This window comes from Erpetoichthys calabaricus, chromosome 18, assembly GCF_900747795.2.
Source record: "Erpetoichthys calabaricus chromosome 18, fErpCal1.3, whole genome shotgun sequence".
Classification (NCBI taxonomy): domain Eukaryota; kingdom Metazoa; phylum Chordata; class Cladistia; order Polypteriformes; family Polypteridae; genus Erpetoichthys; species Erpetoichthys calabaricus.
Genome location: NC_041411.2, coordinates 67,081,651 through 67,100,576, shown reverse-complemented (window position 1 = coordinate 67,100,576; position 18,926 = coordinate 67,081,651). Strand labels below are relative to the sequence as shown.

The following is an 18,926-nucleotide window of genomic DNA, read 5'->3' as shown; positions in this document are numbered from 1 at the left end:
TTCCACCACATCCCAAAGGTGTTCTGCTGGATTCAGATCCGGTGGCTGGGAATGCCACTGAAGAACACTGAACTCATTGTCATGTTCATGAAACCAACAGAAGAGAACTTTTGCTTTGAGACATGGTGCATTATCATGCTGGAATCAGCCATTAGAAAAAAATGGATAAACTGTGGCCATGATGAGATGTACATGGTCAGCAACAATACTCCGAGAAGCAGTGGCATTCAAGCTATGACTGAGTGGTATTAACAGGCCCAAAGTGTGCAAATAAAATTTTCCTCACCCCATTACAGCACCACCACCTGCCAAGAATGTTACCACAAGTCAGGATGGCTTTATGGATTCATGCTGCTGGTGCCAAATTCTGACCCTACCATCTGTGTGCCTCAGCAGAAATCGAGATTCTTCAGAACAGGCTACATTTTTCCAGTCTTCAACTGTCCAGTTTTGGTGTGTTTGTGTCCACTGCAGCCTCAACTTTCTTTTCTTGGCTGGCAGGAGCGAAAACCGAAATGGTCTTCTGCTGCTGTAGTCCAACCACTAAGGCTTGATATGTTATGCACTCTGAGGCAATTTTCTGCTCACCACAGTTGTATAGTGTGTTATCTGCATTATTGTAGCTTTTCTGTCAGCTAAAACAATTTTCTTCTGACCTCTCTAATCAACAGGATGTTTCCTTCCGTCCACAGACCTACCACTCACTGCATGTTTTTTGTACCATTCCAAGTAAACTCTGGAGACTGTTGTGCATGAAAATCCCAGGAGATCAGCAGTTACAGAATTACTAAAACCAGATCGCCTGGCACCAACAATCATACCATGGTCAAAATCTCCGAGGTCACATTTGTCCCCCATTGTGGTGTATGATGTGAACATGAAAAGGAGCTCCTGACCTGTATTTGCATGGTTTTATGCACTGTGCTGCTGCCAGATAATTGGCTGATTAGATTATTGCATGGATAAGCAGGAGTTCCGAATAATTTTTCTCACCGAGTGAATATTACAATTAATTGTTATTTCATCTTTATATACTAAGGGGCTTCGCCCCCTGCTCATTTTGCTCTCCAACCCCCAGGCCTGCGCTGTACGCCAGTCACTTCGCATCGCTGCCCCTCGCGTATGTAGATTTCACTTTCACCAAACAACAAATCTTTTAATTCTCGCGGATAGGTCTCTTCATTGGAAAGAAACACTACTTTTCCCTGATGGCAACATGAATTAGACGATCTACATGTCTCCGACTTAAAGTTTAAATGCAAACAATATATTTGATCTCTTTTCGCTGTTCCGTTATTTCACAGAATAATAATTTCCATTTGTTTGCGCTAATGCAATCTTTACTATCATTTTTTGAGACTTTTGAATTTTAGTACTTTCATCATCTCTAACCTGCTCTGCATGTGTATGGCATCAACGTTTTTGAATTCTTCACGACGTTCTACTTTGTCATCTACTCTTTGTCTTTTATTTCAGGCCCCGGGTGTGGTTAAATCTGTTAGCACAAAATCTCGTCTCACGGAACGTGAAAGTGTCTCTATGAGAAAGTCACGTCTCGTCCCTGGCTATAAAGTCTTGTCTCATCCCAGGATTTTTTTTGTATAATAGAGAGATACGCTACCATGGCTGTTCGTTTGTCTGTCCAGGATTTTAAATCACCTGTAGCTCACAAATTGTTTCACTTATTGACCTGAAATTTGGTACACATATACTACGTGACGTCTACTATACGCCTTCAGGGTGATGATTGACCTCCAAGGTTATTCCTCTATTTATTTTTATTTTATTTTATTGTAGTATCAACTCTTGGCAATGGGTGGATGTACAGCGCATGCATACAGGCGCCCTTCTCATCCCTACCACCTTTGCCATCACTTCCCCTACCTCTTCATATCTTAAATCATTCTTGAGGCGGATTGAAGACTTAAGTGCCAGCTTATGTGAAAAATTAAAGAAAACGTACTAAGTAATTGCAGCACAAACACTGACTTAATCAGTTTGAACGCGAAAAGATGCCGACTAAAGAAGAGAAGAAGCGGGCCGCTAAAGTGGAGGAAACAAGAAATGCTCAGGAAGCAACAAGCACATCAACCTCTGAGCAAACGAATGATAAACGTACAGAGAAAGACGATGAAAATTAGGAATGTCAAGTCAAGTGTATTCACTACACGGTATTGTGCAGTGTGCCATTACTGGTTAAATTTTAATGAATTATTAAATGACTTAAATTCACATAAATGTAAGCTGTAAGGATTTTCTCCTTTATTTGTACAAGAGATTCAATCACTGCGCACTGTTAATACAACACATCCTTTAAAGTATTTTCTTGCATAGTGATAACATTTTTATTTCAGGGTTGAGAATATAGACAGATCTACTAGGCAGTTTATTTCACATTTTAAAATTGTCGGGCATTACTTGATAATTCTAATGCGCCATTTAAATCTGGAACAAAATGCTTAAATTCAATGCAATGGTGCTGTAACCCTAAGTATAAAATAACTCCTAGTGGGTTCATGAATTACAATATCAGATTCAAATTTGTAGATTACTTTCCAATCATAATCAACCTTCCACCTAAAATATTCGCTTATACACTCTTTGGTCTCTCCATTTGGTCCTGTGGGAAATGCTAAATGGCAGTAAATATTCTTACTCTATTAAAAACAACATCTTAGTCAAAAAAAACTGTTACTTATACTCCATAAGCTAGCATGAACCAAAATAAAAGTTCATGGCAATTTACAGTGGTGTGAAAAACTATTTGCCCCCTTCCTGATTTCTTATTCTTTTGCATGTTTGTCACACAAAATGTTTCTGATCATCAAACACATTTAACCATTAGTCAAATATAACACAAGTAAACACAAAATGCAGTTTTTAAATGATGGTGTTTATTATTTAGGGAGAAAAAAAATCCAAACCTACATGGCCCTGTGTGAAAAAGTAATTGCCCCCTTGTTAAAAAATAACCTAACTGTGGTGTATCACACCGGAGTTCAATTTCCGTAGCCACCCCCAGGCCTGATTACTGCCACACCTGTTTCAATCAAGAAATCACTTAAATAGGAGCTGCCTGACACAGAGAAGTAGACCAAAAGCACCTCAAAAGCTAGACATCATGCCAAGATCCAAAGAAATTCAGGAACAAATGAGAACAGAAGTAACTGAGATCTATCAGTCTGGTAAAGGTTATAAAGCCATTTCTAAAGCTTTGGGACTCCAGCGAACCACAATGAGAGCCATTATCCACAAATGGCAAAAACATGGAACAGTGGTGAACCTTCCCAGGAGTGGCCAGCCGACCAAAATTACCCCAAGAGCGCAGAGACGACTCATCCGAGAGGTCACAAAAGACCCCAGGACAATGTCTAAAGAACTGCAGGCCTCACTTGCCTCAATTAAGGTCAGTGTTCACGACTCCACCATAAGAAAGAGACTGGGCAAAAACGGCCTGCATGGCAGATTTCCAAGACGCAAACCACTGTTAAGCAAAAAGAACATTAGGGCTCGTCTCAATTTTGCTAAGAAACATCTCAATGATTGCCAAGACTTTTGGGAAAATACCTTGTGGACTGATGAGACAAAAGTTGAACTTTTTGGAAGGCAAATGTCCCGTTACATCTGGCGTAAAAGGAACACAGCATTTCAGAAAAAGAACATCATACCAACAGTAAAATATGGTGGTGGTAGTGTGATGGTCTGGGGTTGTTTTGCTGCTTCAGGACCTGGAAGGCTTGCTGTGACAGATGGAACCATGAATTCTACTGTCTACCAAAAAATCCTGAAGGAGAATGTCCGGCCATCTGTTTGTCAACTCAAGCTGAAGCGATCTTGGGTGATGCAACAGGACAATGACCCAAAACACACCAGCAAATCCACCTCTGAATGGCTGAAGAAAAACAAAATGAAGACTTTGGAGTGGCCTAGTCAAAGTCCTGACCTGAATCCAATTGAGATGCTATGGCATGACCTTAAAAAGGCGGTTCATGCTAGAAAACCCTCAAATAAAGCTGAATTACAACAATTTTGCAAAGATGAGTGGGCCAAAATTCCTCCAGAGCGCTGTAAAAGACTCATTGCAAGTTATCGCAAACGCTTGATTGCAGTTATTGCTGCTAAGGGTGGCCCAACCAGTTATTAGGTTCAGGGGGCAATTACTTTTTCACACAGGGCCATGTAGGTTTGGATTTTTTTTTCTCCCTAAATAATAAAAACCACCATTTACAAACTGCATTTTGTGTTTACTTGTGTTATATTTGACTAATGGTTAAATGTGTTTGATGATCAGAAACATTTTGTGTGACAAACATGCAAAAGAATAAGAAATCAGGAAGGGGGCAAATAGTTTTTTCACACCACTGTATTTGATGAATTGCAAAATGAAATTTGGAATCGAAGAGATTCTCCTCAAAATGTGACAAATATGAAAATCTAAAGATGCCATCGATTATCCTTAATTAATTAAATGCAAACTGGAGGAAAATGGAAAGCAGCGGGTGATGGCTCTCTGGGGGGCTTGTGTGCTTGGCCTGTGGTTTAAAATAAACAAATCTGAACTCTTTCCTTCAATTTTTCCTCAAAATATAAAGCGGTTTGAACTGTGACCTTCACTTGTCTCCGACTGTACAGCGAGAGGCACTGCAATGGCTAAAGGGAGTTTATTCAAACGACAAAGCATTAGTCTGCTGTCTTGGAACAAAAGGATAAAAAATAAACCATATTCATTCTCTGTTCTGTGTGTTCTCCCTGCCTATACAGTATATATCTCAACATATTGTATGTACTTGTGTATATTTCAGGAAATAACGGCTGGAAACTTTCAAAATACTTTGCAATAGCGCAAATAATCATAACTCAGATGACTAATTTTACTTGTGGCTGTAAACCTGCTGACAACATACAGTATAAGCCCCCCATAGTACGCCTCTCTAACACAGAGATGATGGCAAAGAGGCTAAAAAAGCGTATTCTTAACTCCCAGAGTACTTCTCGCCTGAAGAAGGGGCCTGAGTTGCCTCGAAAGCTTGCATATTGTCATCTTTGTAGTTAGCCAATCAAAGGTGTCATTTTGCTTGACTTCTCATTACATCCATAATGGCTGACATGGTACAACACCCTCTAACTCCCACAGTAAAACTGTAAACCTTTCCTAGCCATAATCCAGGATGTGCAACGGATAAAAATAAAGTGATATCAAAGACCTTGAGGGGTAATGTTTAGTGTGTGTAATATGCATGGATGAAAACCAGAGACAATCCTGGAGTTTATCCTGGTATTTACATAAATATTGCATCTTCGTTATCTGTGTTTTTTTTCCAGTTGCCTACACTGTGCGTATTTTAAGAACTGCAGCACCAGCACGTTAAATATTCTTCATGGAGTCACACAGTAATTCAGTATTGGTGGCTGAATTGAAAACCCTGCCAATTCTAAATTGAACATTGGACCTTTTAGCAAATAAGCAGCATGGTCTACTGGACAGAACACAAGGAGACAGGGTGGGAAAACAGATGGCTAAACTCAGCCCTGGTCTTTAAGAAATGTCACTTCCTGTAAGAACGAGTCTTGGGCGCAACTGAAAACAACGGGCAGGCTAATGAATAATAAATTTAGCATTTGAATGTTGTGCTCCGGGAGGTTAGGGCCTGTCCAGAGTTGAGGATGTGCTTGTTTACCTTGCTTTATCTGCTGTCCTCCAGAGTGTTTCTGAAGTGCCCTGCCTCTTCCTGGCCGTTCCTCCGGTGAACTTCTCACTGACCCTATCTTAGTAGTCCTCAGATCCTCATTTTCTCATATCTTATGTGCACTTTATTTTAGGATTCTGTTTTTTGTCAGTTTATTTCAATTTTAAGTTCTTGTTTCCTCCTATCATAGGTCACTTGCATGCACAGGTTGCATTCTCAAGAGCAAATTTGGTCTTTAATTTGACTTTCTGAATTTTTATATACATTAAAGGTCAGAAAATGGGTGACTTTACATTAGCATTACACTTCAAATAATCAAAATCATGTCTGATTGTTATTGTTATTGGGTTATAATTACCATCATTCCTCTTTTTGACAGCCTTTCAAACTTCCAACTCTAATCCTGTAATTATACTTTACTTGTATTCATCCATTTACTCATTTTTAGGGTTCCAAAAGGATTTTCCAGCAAACAAAAAACAGGCAAAGAAGGGGGACCCCAGAGGACACCCACACTTTCCCAGACTCACACAATTTAAACTAAAACCATGAATTGTAGACCAACGATGGAAAATCACGAGCAGACAGGAAGAACATATCACACTAGTCTGTCTGCCTGTCTGCGGATCATCTCTTCTCTTACCAGACGTTCCAAGACTGGACAATGTTTCTCTATTCTTGTTCCTAAGATGTGGAATGATCTCCCTTTATCTATTCAAACTGCACTCACTTTATTTGTATTTAGGTGTCTTTTGAAAACACACCTTTCCATTAAATATTTTGGATCTGCTTAGTTTCTCTTCTACAGGAGAGCTGCTGATGTACTGACAAAGAGTTTAGGATACTGATTTCTGTCTTTTTGTTTTAGTTAAGCTGTTGGTATAATTATGTAGTAGATCTGCTCACTTGTGCTCGCTTTTTGATCTTGTTCACTGTTGCTGTGATGCTTGCACTTTCATTCTCGTATTATAACTTGCTTTGTAAGTTCACCTTGGATCAAGGTATCGGCTAAATAATACTATTAATGGTGTTCACAAGTTCAGCTCCTCCATCAGATCATCTAAATTCTTTTCTGTGAAGCAGTTACAGTTGAATAATACATCACAAATGCCCATTTTTTTCCAGTAGACAATACCATCTCAACTATTCCATTATTTTCTATATACATTATTTATTGTATAACTTAAACTAGATGTAGCATAAACCATTAGAGGTTGTCTTACAATTCTCTGGCATCGTAATATTCGTCCTTGCACTAATGAGATTTAGATGCTTGGTTTACCTTCCTGGGTTGTGGTAGCTCAGACTTCAATGGAATATCATGCAGTTGACTTAATCAACAGCCGTTTATGTACTAAGAGGTCTGTCTGTCCTTGCTAATACGTTTTGTGAGTTCTGTCCACCAAAATCTCCCAAAATTACTGATGCCCTGCAGGCTCTGTCATACACTTGATGGTTTTAGGTTAGGAGATTTCTGGCTTGGCATGTTTTTAAAGTGCATTTATCGCTCTAAGTCACAATCGATGACTTTTCATTGATTTTCAGTTGTAGCCTTGAGCATGGGAAAGGCGCGATGTAAATAAAATTAATTATTATTACTTATTATTTTTATAGCCTTCATTTGCATAACCTTTGTGAGTAAGATGCAGGTGTCGGTGCGCTCCTGTGAAGGTCAGTCTGTCTTTCTGCTGACCATCTCTCCTCTTACCAGACATGCCAAGGCTGGACAATGTTTCTCCATTCTTGTTCCTAAGATGTGGAATGATCTCCCTTTATCTATTTAAACTGCACCCACTTTATTTGTATTTAGGCATCTTTTGAAAACACACCTTTCCATTAAATATTTTGGATCTTCTTAGTTTCTCTTCTACATGAGAACTGCAGACAGACAGACAGACAGACAGACAGACAGACAGACAGACAGACAGACAGACAGACAGACAGACAGACAGACAGACAGACAGACAGACAGACAGATAGATAGACAGATAGATAGATAGATAGATAGATAGATAGATAGATAGATAGATAGATAGATAGATAGATAGATAGATAGATAGATGTACTGACAAAGAGTTTAGGATACTGATTTCTGTCTTTGTTTTAGTCCAGTTGTTGGTATAATTATGTAGTAGATCTGCTCACCTGTGCTCACTTTTTTATCTTATTCTCTGTTGGTTTGATGCTTGCACCTTCATTCTTGTATTATAAATTGCTTTGTAAGTCACCTTGGATAAAGGGGTCGGCTAAATAATACTATTAATGGTGTTCACAAGTTCAGCTCCTCCATCAGATCATCTAAATTCTTGTCTGTGAAGCAGTATTGGTTGAATAATACATTACAAATGTCATTTTTTCCAGTAGACAATACCATCTCAACAATCACAACAGTCACAAAGTATAACAAAAATCATTCAATGACAGATTTAACCCAAAATTGTCCTCCAGTAAAGCCAAGATCATGCACAGTCCTGCCCAAAGTATACATTAGACAAGTACATATTCGTCCTCTCTGTGGCTTATGTTCTTATTTACTGTATAACTTAAACTAGATGTACCATCAGCCATTAGAAGTTGCTTTACAATTCTCTGGCATCGTAATATTCATCCTTGCACTAAGAAGATTTAGATGCTTGGTTTACCTTCCTGGGCTGTGGTAGCTCAGACTTCAATGGAATATCATGCAGTCGATTTAATCAATGGCCTTTTATCTACTAGAAGGTCTGTCTGTCCTTGCTCATACTGTACATTTTGTTAGTTCTGTCCACCAATATCTCCCAAAATTACTGATGCCCTGCAGGCTCTGTCATACACTTGATGGCTTTATGTTAGAAGATTATTAGCTTGGCATGACAGGCTTTAGTTTTTAAAGTCACAATTGATGACTTTTCATTGATTTTCAGTTGTAGCCTTCATTTGCATAACCTTAGCGAGTAAGAGGCAGGTGTCGGTGCGCTCCTGTGAAGGTCAGTCTGTCTGCTGACCATCTCCCCTCTTGCCAGACATGCCAAGGCTGGACTGTGATATAGCGGATCTGTGGCTCGAAATGGATGGCCAGTTTTTTAAATAAATAATCACCGTACTTGCGGCTTAAGGAGGGGACATGTTAGTGTAGCCGGACCAGTTCCCAGGTGTGATACAGGCGTGGGCGTTTCTGCACTGAATTGCACAGGTGTTGGATAGCCCATGTCCATAATTGATGCTGGGAGCTGCTAATCGCTGCACCTGTGCCACATCCCCATTATAAATAGGAGAAGCACAAGTGCGGAGGGAGAGAAAAAGACAGAAAATATGGACGGAGGTTAAGAAGGAGAGAAGGCAGGAAGCTGAGAGCCGGTGCGAGCGAGTGGACTCACTAGTGGATGTTGATAGGAGAGCCCAGAAGGAATGTTTAGCTGACACTCAGGGCAGAAAGAAGTGGTTGTTCCTGCTGAGCACTTAAGAGGAGCAGGAGTGACAAGGAGTAAGGGACGGTTTGCTGCGGAACGCAGCGGGAGTTGGAGGCTTGGGAGGTTGAAACCCCAGCGTGAGCACCCATTGCCAAGAGTTGATTCTACAATAAAATAAAATAAAAATAAATAGAGGAATAACCTTGGAGGTCAATCATCACCCTGAAGGCGTATAGCAGACGTCATGTAGTATATGTGTACCAAATTTCAGGTCAATAAGTGAAACAATTTGTGAGCTACAGGTGATTTAAAATCCTGGACAGACAAACGAACAGCCATGGTAGCGTATCTCTCTATTATACAAAAAAAATCCTGGGATGAGACAAGACTTTATAGCCAGGGACGAGACGTGACTTTCTCATAGAGACACTTTCACGTTCCGTGAGATGAGATTTTGTACAGAGCCAGGGGTAGGGAGGCTACTAGACTAGTGTAGAAGGCAGCTGCACCTGCAGGTAGGGCGATTCCATTGTTACAGGGCCCGTATGGGAGAAGCAGGGGAGCCGCCAGCTAAAAGAAGAAAGCACCGGGCTTTTAAAGGGAACTGCTTCCAGCCATTGTTTTTAACCTCATTTTAATGGATTTATTTATTTGGATTATTTTAACCTCCACTATTATTCATCCTGTTTTTATGGATTATTTATTGTGGACATTTCTGAAGCACTGTACTTTGGACACTTTTGTGTTTTATAAAAGCACTTTTGCACCTTTACACCATCCCCTTGCTCAGTCGGATTTGTCCTCCTCATCTGGTTACATTACCAATGGTGTTGGGTTCGAGGGCTCCCAAATTTGGAAGAGGGAGCATGGAGCAGGACCCGCATCGTCATATGGACAATGTTTCTCAGTTCTTGCTCAAAATTATGTGGAATTATTTCCCTTTCTCCATTTGAACTGCACCCAACATACATGTGTGACTCACTCAAACTAATCTGAAACTCACTCCCTAGGGGTAGAGGTGGGCTCTATGTGTGCATACGAGAGCTGACAACTAATGAATACTCATCTAGAAGTACAACACATAAGACAGCGATGAGGAACATGGGTGTTTTGGGCCGTTTTAATTAAGGCATGGGCACAGGCCGGGGGGCCCACAAGGTTTCTGATACCTATGATGGTTCCTGTTTTGCTAACAAAACAGGGGCCCTAGCACACTACTTTACCTAGGGGCAGATGATGCTGTTAAGATGGCCCAGGGCCCTGACAAATAGAACAGAGGCTTGTCTGTCTGATGTCTTGTGTTTCCCATACCATAACAGAATGGGGTAAAAAAGGCAGAGATAGTGGCCCAACTTGCCATACCTGTTAAGGATTTGCACAGCACCCACTCCATCAGACAGAACGTTATTGGCAAGCACAACTGTGATGGGAAATCATCAAGTAGTCACTAAATATGACACACCTAGCATGTCAAATTGTGTAAACTAGTGACAAGATCAGCAACTGCCGTTGGCTAGTCTGACATACCTAATGACGAGAAGTCACATAATGTAACATCAACCTAATTTTGCTCATGTGCAAGGAAAACCAGTTGCAAGAAAAACTTTGGAATTCCCTGGATTTCTGCACTAATCACTCATAACAATATTTTCTGATCTTTAACAAGGCCACAGTCACAATCAAGGACTATCTGCATAAACTAACGAAACCAAATGAAACATTAAGTCTACTTATTTGAGAATGTAACTGTCCCTAAAGACTGGTTAATAATGTCTAACAGAAACACCACCATATGTATGCCAAAATTCCGGTGCCATCACAAATGTGACAATCTTGGTCACGTGATACACGTTATGATTAGAATATCTAATTTATTTTTCTCAGGTTTCCCTGAAGTTAGAAAAATCATCTTTGTGTTATTTCAGGGGGTGTCAACAGCCAAACAATCAAATTCTGTAACCAGAAAATTATTAACAACCTCAATTTAGAAGTCGATTCATTTTATCCATCCTTCCCAGGTGTCATTTTGTTTTGTGATGTCATTGGCTCAGTATGGTTTCATGCCAAGAAAGAGCACCACAGATGCAATGTTTGTTCTGAAGATGTTGATGGAGAAGTTTAGAGAAGGCCAGAAACAGTTGCATTGCTTCTTTGTGAACCTGGAGAAAGCATATGACAGGGTGCCTCAAGAGGAGCTGTGGTATTGCATGAGGAAGTCGGGAGTGGCAGAGAAGTATGTAAGAGTTGTACAGGATATGTACGAGGGAAATGTGACAGTGGTGAGGTCTGCGATAAGAGTGATGGATGCATTCAAGTTGATGGTGGGATTACATCAGGGATTGGCACTGAGCCCTTTCTTATTTGCAATAGTGATGGACAGGTTGACAGACGAGATTAGACAGGAGTCCCCGTGCACTGTGATGTTTGCTGATGACATTGTGATCTGTAGCGATAGTAGGGAGCAGGTTGAGGAGACCCTGGAGAAGTGGAGATATGCTCTAAAGAGGAGAGGAATGAAGGTCAGTAGGAACAAGACAGAATATATGTGTGTAAATGAGAGGGAGGTCAGTGGAATGGTGAGGATGCAGGGAGTAGAGTTGACGAAGGTGGATGAGTTTAAATACTTAGGATCAACAGTACAGAGTAACTGGGATTGTGGAAGAGAGGTGAAAAAGAGTGCAGGCAGGGTGGAATGGTTGGAGAAGAGTGTCAGGAGTGATTTGTGACAGATGGCTATCAGCAAGAGTGAAAGGGAAGGTCTACAGGACGGTAGTAAGACCAGCTATGTTATATGGGCTGGAGACGGTGGCACTGACCAGAAAGCAGGAGACAGAGCTGGAGGTGGCAGAGTTAAAGATGCTAAGATTTGCACTGGGTATGACGAGGATGGATAGAATTAGAAATGAGGACATTAGAGGGTCAGCTCAAGTTGGACGGTTGGAAGACAATATCAGAAAGGCGAGATTGTGTTGGTTTGGACATGTGCAGAGGAGAGATGCTGAGTATATGGGGAGAAGGATGCTAAGGATAGAGCTGCCAGGCAAGAGGAAAAGAGGAAGGCCTAAGAGAAGGTTTATGGATGTTGTGAGAGAAGACATGCAGGTGATGGGTGTAACAGAACAAGATGCAGAGGACAGAAAGATATGGAAGAAGATGATCCGCTGTGGCAACCCCTAACGGGAGCAGCCGAAAGAAGAAGATTGGTGCACCGATATGATGGTCACCTCAAAAAAAAAAATCACTATTATCCGAGACTGGACCAGACCTAGCAAATTACTTACTATGTCATTTTCATTAGTGGTTATTTGAACCTAAGCTATGCTTTTCAACTTCAATCTTTGGTTTCCCTTTTTTGCAGTCAGTACAATACGTTTGTTGTACCCTGGGCTGGATTAAGACTTTTAGAGGCTCTAAGCACTTAAAAGTTTTTGGTGTCCCCCCACCCCACTACATATGAGCTGCAACCACTCTTATTGGATGACCGATTGGGGCAACCGACATGACCAGACAGGAACAATCACACGGGCCTCAGTGGACTATGCGGCAGTTACCAGATTCTAAACTTTTATTACTATTTTATTAATATTATTTTTGTATATACAGTATCTATCCATCCATCCATTATACATCCCACTATATCCAAACACAGGGTCATGGGGGTCTGCTGGAGCCAATCCCAGCCAACACAGGGCGCAAGGCAGGAACAAATCCCTGGGCAGGGAGCCAGCCCACCACAGATACAGTATATGAGCGATTTGAGTAATGAGAAAAGCGCTATATAAATGCAAAGAATTATTATTATTATTATTATATTTATGTCATTTTTTTAAAATGCTGGAGCCCCTTTTTGTGAAACCTGGTTCAGCTGCACCATTTGCAGTTTTGCTCCATATGGTATATCCGGTTGTGCCCTCCTACCCTTGATGCCCCAAGCACGTGCTTATTTTTCTTAATGGTTAATCCAGCCCAGGTCATGCAAAGTAAATAAATAATATGAAAAACTAAATAGAAAATTTCACAAAATAAATCAGAACAATTCAAAAACCCTGAAAACAATCCATCCCTAATAAACAAAATAAAACAAAAAAAAAACACATATTAATAAGTGTCTCTGCTATACTGCCGCTGCTCTGTGGACAACTTGAGAGCCTGTTTGGCCTCAGAGGATCACACGGAGATGGAGCTGGTCATGGAAACACTGCATGCAAGGAAGAAGCAGAAACCTCTTCATATCGAGACACAAGATCCTCACAAAGCAAAATCACACTCTAGCCTGTCGATGTATGAGAAAAATGAATGCTAACAAAAAATTCACATACACCTACACAGGGAGAACATGAAAGCTCCACAAAAACAGAAACCAGACTGGAATTTCAATCTGCTCGGTCGAGATATGAGGAAGCTGCATGTGTTAAACATTGTGCTAGCCTAATAATCTATTCAACTTTGAAATCTTGGCATTTTTATGACCCTGTAAGCAAATGAATTGATGACTTGAATTTAAAAAATAATATTCTGTGTGATCTCATAGTGTGGCATAAAGGACTATTACACACATACTCGATATTAAAAACTAAAGAAAATAATTTAAATTTAATTAAATTAAATTAAAAAAATAATACATGACAATTTCTTGGATACAAATGAAAGGAAAATGACACAAGCGTCCCACAGAGTGATTGCTAGAAAGTGCAGCCCTCTGTTTCTGATCCAATTGAAATGTTCAGTTTGAACTTTGGACTGCTGGATGTTTTCAAAACCATCCGTGAGGTTAAGAAACTATATTTTAAAAGGTGACAGAACAGGCTTAACCGTGACATATTTGTGGCCTGTTCCTGTTTACATTTGTGACAACACCAAGAAAGAATGTAGAAAGTTATTTGTCAATAAATATTTTGCTAATTAATTTCCTTTCCCATATTATTAAGTTGCACCACTGACTTCTGATGTCAGCCGCATCTGGTCTCAATAAATAAAAATGAAAAACGGCATCAACTTAGAAGGCTTGATTTGTTTCTCTGTGACTTCTTGATCCTCATTCTGGCTCTTAGCCGGTACATGTCTTTGATTTTATTTTTTGGAACTTTATCTGATTTGCCTTTATTATGGAGTAAATTTGAAAGATGGTCAGGCAAACATAATTTGTAACAATGGGTTTATAATAGCTACATTAACACTTTAAATGTAACAAAGTTGAATGGTGTTCTTTTTAATCTCATGGTCCAGGCTTGTTCAATTGAAGTTAATATGCAAATAATTATTTAAATTTTGCTTTATAAATAAAGAATGATGTGCATGTAATTTCCACATTTTATAATCTATACATTAAAAAAAGCAGACATGGGCACTGAAATTTAAAATAAATGTGAAAAAAGTATGGAAGCCTTGAATTCTTTCATGTATACAGCTGCAAAAGCCGTTAGGATCAATCATAAAAGAAAAGTGTGACTGTGGGCTGGAGGGTGGCGCAGTGGTTAGCTGTGACTTCACACCTGCAAGAGTTCTTGGCCTGAAAGCCTGAGGAGTCGCACTCATAAAATAATTGCACTTTACTTTGCACTAATAATAATAATAATAATAATAATAATTGCACTTTACTTTGTGTGGTTCCTCGTATAGATCCATCGCTTGACAAAGAACAGTTTCATTCTGGTGAGTGTTCTTACTTATAAGATCTGTTCTTTGGGCTTTGAAAAGGTGTCTAATATGTGCAAAATATAAACCTTTAATATATAGTAGGCTACCTATAGCAGTGTACTGACAGATCCCATAACTTAGCCCGAGTTATTGTATGCGGCAGGAGTCTTAAAATCAGGATCCCGGCTGCACTTCACAAAAATGTTATCTTCTGTTCATGGTTATTTATGGAACCTGTTATCGCTGTAAATAAATAATAAAATTCTTTCTGAAACCATCATGGAGATGGTGGCATCATTTAGAAGGGCCAACTTGGCACCATTATTTTTAAGAATGCACTTCAAGTTGAAGCCACGTTGTATAATATTACTACTTACAAAATAGAAACTACAGTATGACATTCGCAATCCCGAAAAATTAAGGGTTCAATAGACAGTACCCGAATGCATTGTATTAAGCATGGCAGGGTGTCGGTCTATCGCGCCTTTCCTGACGTAGGTGGAAAACAAATAAACAAACATGGGGAGACCATGCGTTGACAACATTTGGACTAGAACACAAATCATAGATTTGACCCCAGGGATACTCATCCATGAAGCAGCATTAACCAATGCGCTGCCGTGGAGCCCGACAAGTATTAGCTTTTAATCATCATTCAAATCTCATGCAAAAAAAAATTTTTAAAGGAATGCTTAGTCCAGCGTTTCTCAACCTTTAAGTATTTGCGACCCGAGTTTTCATAACAGTTTTAATCGCGCCCCCCTAACGTTTTTTTGAAAGGTGCCCACTAATACCAATTCGTTCTATTTTAATTAATGATATATCATAGATGCATATTTTATTATACCTATTTAACTTTTATCGACATTTATCTAACTATATTTTTCTAGTATCAGAATGTAGTTTAAGTTAATTTGCTTTGGTTTCAATAGATGTATTTTTCATATTTTCGATTCCTTTTTTCTTTTTTTCACATCTTCGCGCCCCCCTACGGGTGGCCGCCCCACAGTTTGAGAACCACTGGCTTAGTAGATGACCTTTTTCCTGCTACATTCTGTACCTTCCACGAATCGGCTCCAGATAGAAATTAGTTCTAGACTGGACATCAGCTCATCACAAAGGGCACCTTATCAAGGCATCACCCCGCTCTGCCGAATTTTAGTACAAATCGATGGGTATGTCTTGCCGGTTTGTAGTACAATAAACTGTTAAACCCCTCCCTAACCTTAACGTCCTTTCTAAAAGTGCTCTGAGGCTATTGCATTGCGGCTCTGCGGACAGATGATACTGTCGAAGACTCCAGCAGCGTGACAATAAGTGCCTAAAAGCGAGAAAGCATGACGTAATTGCGATGTGAGCACGCGCAGTAGCCGTCCGCGGCGCCGCTCTAACACCTGCAACTCGGAAGTTTAAATGTGCGCTGACGATTCAGAATGAGGATTCCTTAGTCGGCAATCAAACCCGGGCATATTATACATTAATAGTAACGTATGTTTAACAGAAAAGGCAAAATTAAAAATAGGAAAGCAATGCTCTAGCTGTTAAAAAAATAAATTTTACTTTCGAGATTATTTCTTTGTTAAAGTAAATCGTCACAGTAGTATAGTACGCTTCAGCTATACATGTCAGTTTCAGATCAGTTTAGAACGTCTCATACATGTAGGAAGTTTAAAAGTTGTTTACAAGCACGCATTGCAGTGACGTTCCTTAATTTTATACTTTTAAGACTTTTCCCACGCTTTTCATTGTCTTAGCAACAACAATGCTTCCATTTTAGCCAGAAACGCACACAGAGTAAATCAATCAACAAGTCAATAACAGAAGAGCTGCCTGGGTACAGTGCACGCGATCATTAACGTAAAACTATGCTTTCCTTCTCAGAATTTGTATATAGGAACCCCAGAGAGTGAACACCAGCGATCGGAACTCCACTGTCACTAATCTGATTGCGAGCTTCTGTGAGGGACCATGTTGAGTGTAGTGGGTTGTTTCTTCAGCTTTCAGTGTGATTTTTTAAAATTACAGTAGCAGTCGGGGCGTTTCTGCACTGTAAACTGTAAGACGGACCTCACGAAAGCGTCTCTAAACCTGGCCAGCTGTTCTGGTGCTTAAAGGAAATTTCAGTGGGGAGGGATCCGTAAAATGTGATTATGATGACAAAATTCTTGGTCTGAAAATTGAGCCTTCTTTAGCAATCAGAACTGGCACGAAAACCCGATCTCGCTACTCCGCTGCCTTCATGGTCCAATTCTCATGGAAAAAGCAAATACTTGAGACCTGGCTTACATTCTGGTCTGCTTAAGATTTTCCAATGTTTTTCCAGAAAAAAAAAGTTGTATTCTTCTCGCGTGAATTTCTATCACTTACAACCAGAATTATTTATTTTAAAGCTTTTATCACATTGTACCAAATGCTAATGATATAAAGTACTGTTTAGATTTTGATATTATACACATATACACACACACACATATATACATACATACAGTACACGCACATGTGTGCGGTGTGTGTGTGTGCGTGTAAGCAAACTAATGTAAGTGCAGTGGTCCGCAGGTTCTGCCCTGGCCCCTGGTGCCTACAGATTTTTGCTTCAATTTAATCTTTAATGATCGCATTGCTTAATGACCAGGCCTTAATTTTACTTTAATGTGTAACAACTACATGTTGGAGAAGTTAACAATTAATTGTATGTTTAACACCCTGCGATGGACCGCGCCCAGTCCAGGGATTGTTCCTACCTTGCGCCAGACGTTTGTTGGGATAGGCTCCAGCTTGCCGCCACATTTGGAGGATGAATGGGCTGACAGAAAAACATTCTTATACCCGATTAATCTAATTTAGTCTAATTCACCGAATCCGAACAGTTCTGGATGAGGCAGCAGTTCATCATTCCATATACAGTACACTCATAATAAAAACGTGTTAGATTGTTGTTACAGTAAATCTAAGTTGATCCAGCGTGAAAATATGTGTGTGTGCGAGTGATATCAACTCTCGTCTGGATGGTTCCTGCCTTGCGGATAATGCTGCTGTGTAAAGGCTCCTGCGACGACGGTTTATAAAAGAGACCGACAGAAAGACTATTATAATTCTTCGATTATTCGAGGTTCCAAACTGCCATTCATTATTTAATTCCTGGTGTTCGAAATTAAACACATTAAAGGATTCACATCTTAATAAGAAGACGTCGTAAAATAAAAATCAAATGTGTGTTTTTAATTATTACGTAAACCAATTGTGGAAGTCACCTGCCTTCGGACTCCCGATAGTGTAAATCATTAGCTTTATATAACTGAATTTGATTCTGCTGGTATGTATTTGCATTTGATGCTGTACTTTTCACAAGTAAACATAATTTTGAAAAAGTCACAATAACCTGCAGATGTTTGCTAGCACGAAATGATTCATCACGTGTTTATAAAGTAAAACAGTGACACTTGTAAAATAGTCTTTAACTGTAGGTTAAATATATGTTTATCATTTAGATTATTTCTTGGCTAACTTATGCAGTTACATATTGTCTATTTGTGTGTGTGTGTGTAATATGTACGTTAAATACACACATAAACATTTGAGTATTGAGAAAAGCGCTATATAAATGTAATTAATTATTATTATTATTATTATTATTATTATTATCATCATCATTAGTGGTTAGGATTTCCAATAAAGTCTGAATAACCATGTAGCCATAAAAGATCTATTTAATAGGACACTTTTTCTAGTGGTTACCTTAAATCATGTTGTTTATTTCCATAAAGAAGTCATTGACAACAAAAGGCACGATTGCAAAATATTTTACAAGATGCAAAGAAACTTTGTTTTAAAAAGCCGTAAGCACAAGTTCTAGTAAACGAGAAGATAAACTCACCGGCTAGAAGAGCGAGCAGAGCGCCGCTGTGTCCTTCTCGGAAATCGTATTCCCTTTCTGCCTCCCTCGTATCAGGCGGCCTTTTCCCGCAGGAGTTCAGCTACTAGAAATGGGCGGGGCCTTTTGAGGGCGCGTCAGCAATCTCATTCATAAATTTGTTGCACGTGGGGAGAGGACACGCCCCGTTTACTCGAAGTATTTGAAGTGATCGGAGAAAACAGCAGTAAAGCACCACAGTGTGTGAAATCTGGCACACACAAAAAAAGAGAAGCGTACAGAATTACAACTGCTGTATGTATTTTAAGACTTAGAATTCTACTTATCTACGCTAATACAAAA

General features: G+C 39.6%; 1 protein-coding gene across 1 annotated transcript in view; it reads right to left on the bottom strand.

Moving 5' to 3' along the window:
• Positions 1 to 18,663, bottom strand: part of si:dkey-49n23.1 (semaphorin-3D) — a 321,365-nt gene extending 302,702 nt beyond the window's left edge. The window contains exon 1 of the mRNA XM_028824096.2: positions 18,588 to 18,663. The gene's annotated coding sequence lies outside the window, so the exon portion shown is untranslated. The remainder of the gene's footprint in view (positions 1 to 18,587) is intronic.
• Between the last annotated feature and the right edge of the window lie 263 nt (positions 18,664 to 18,926).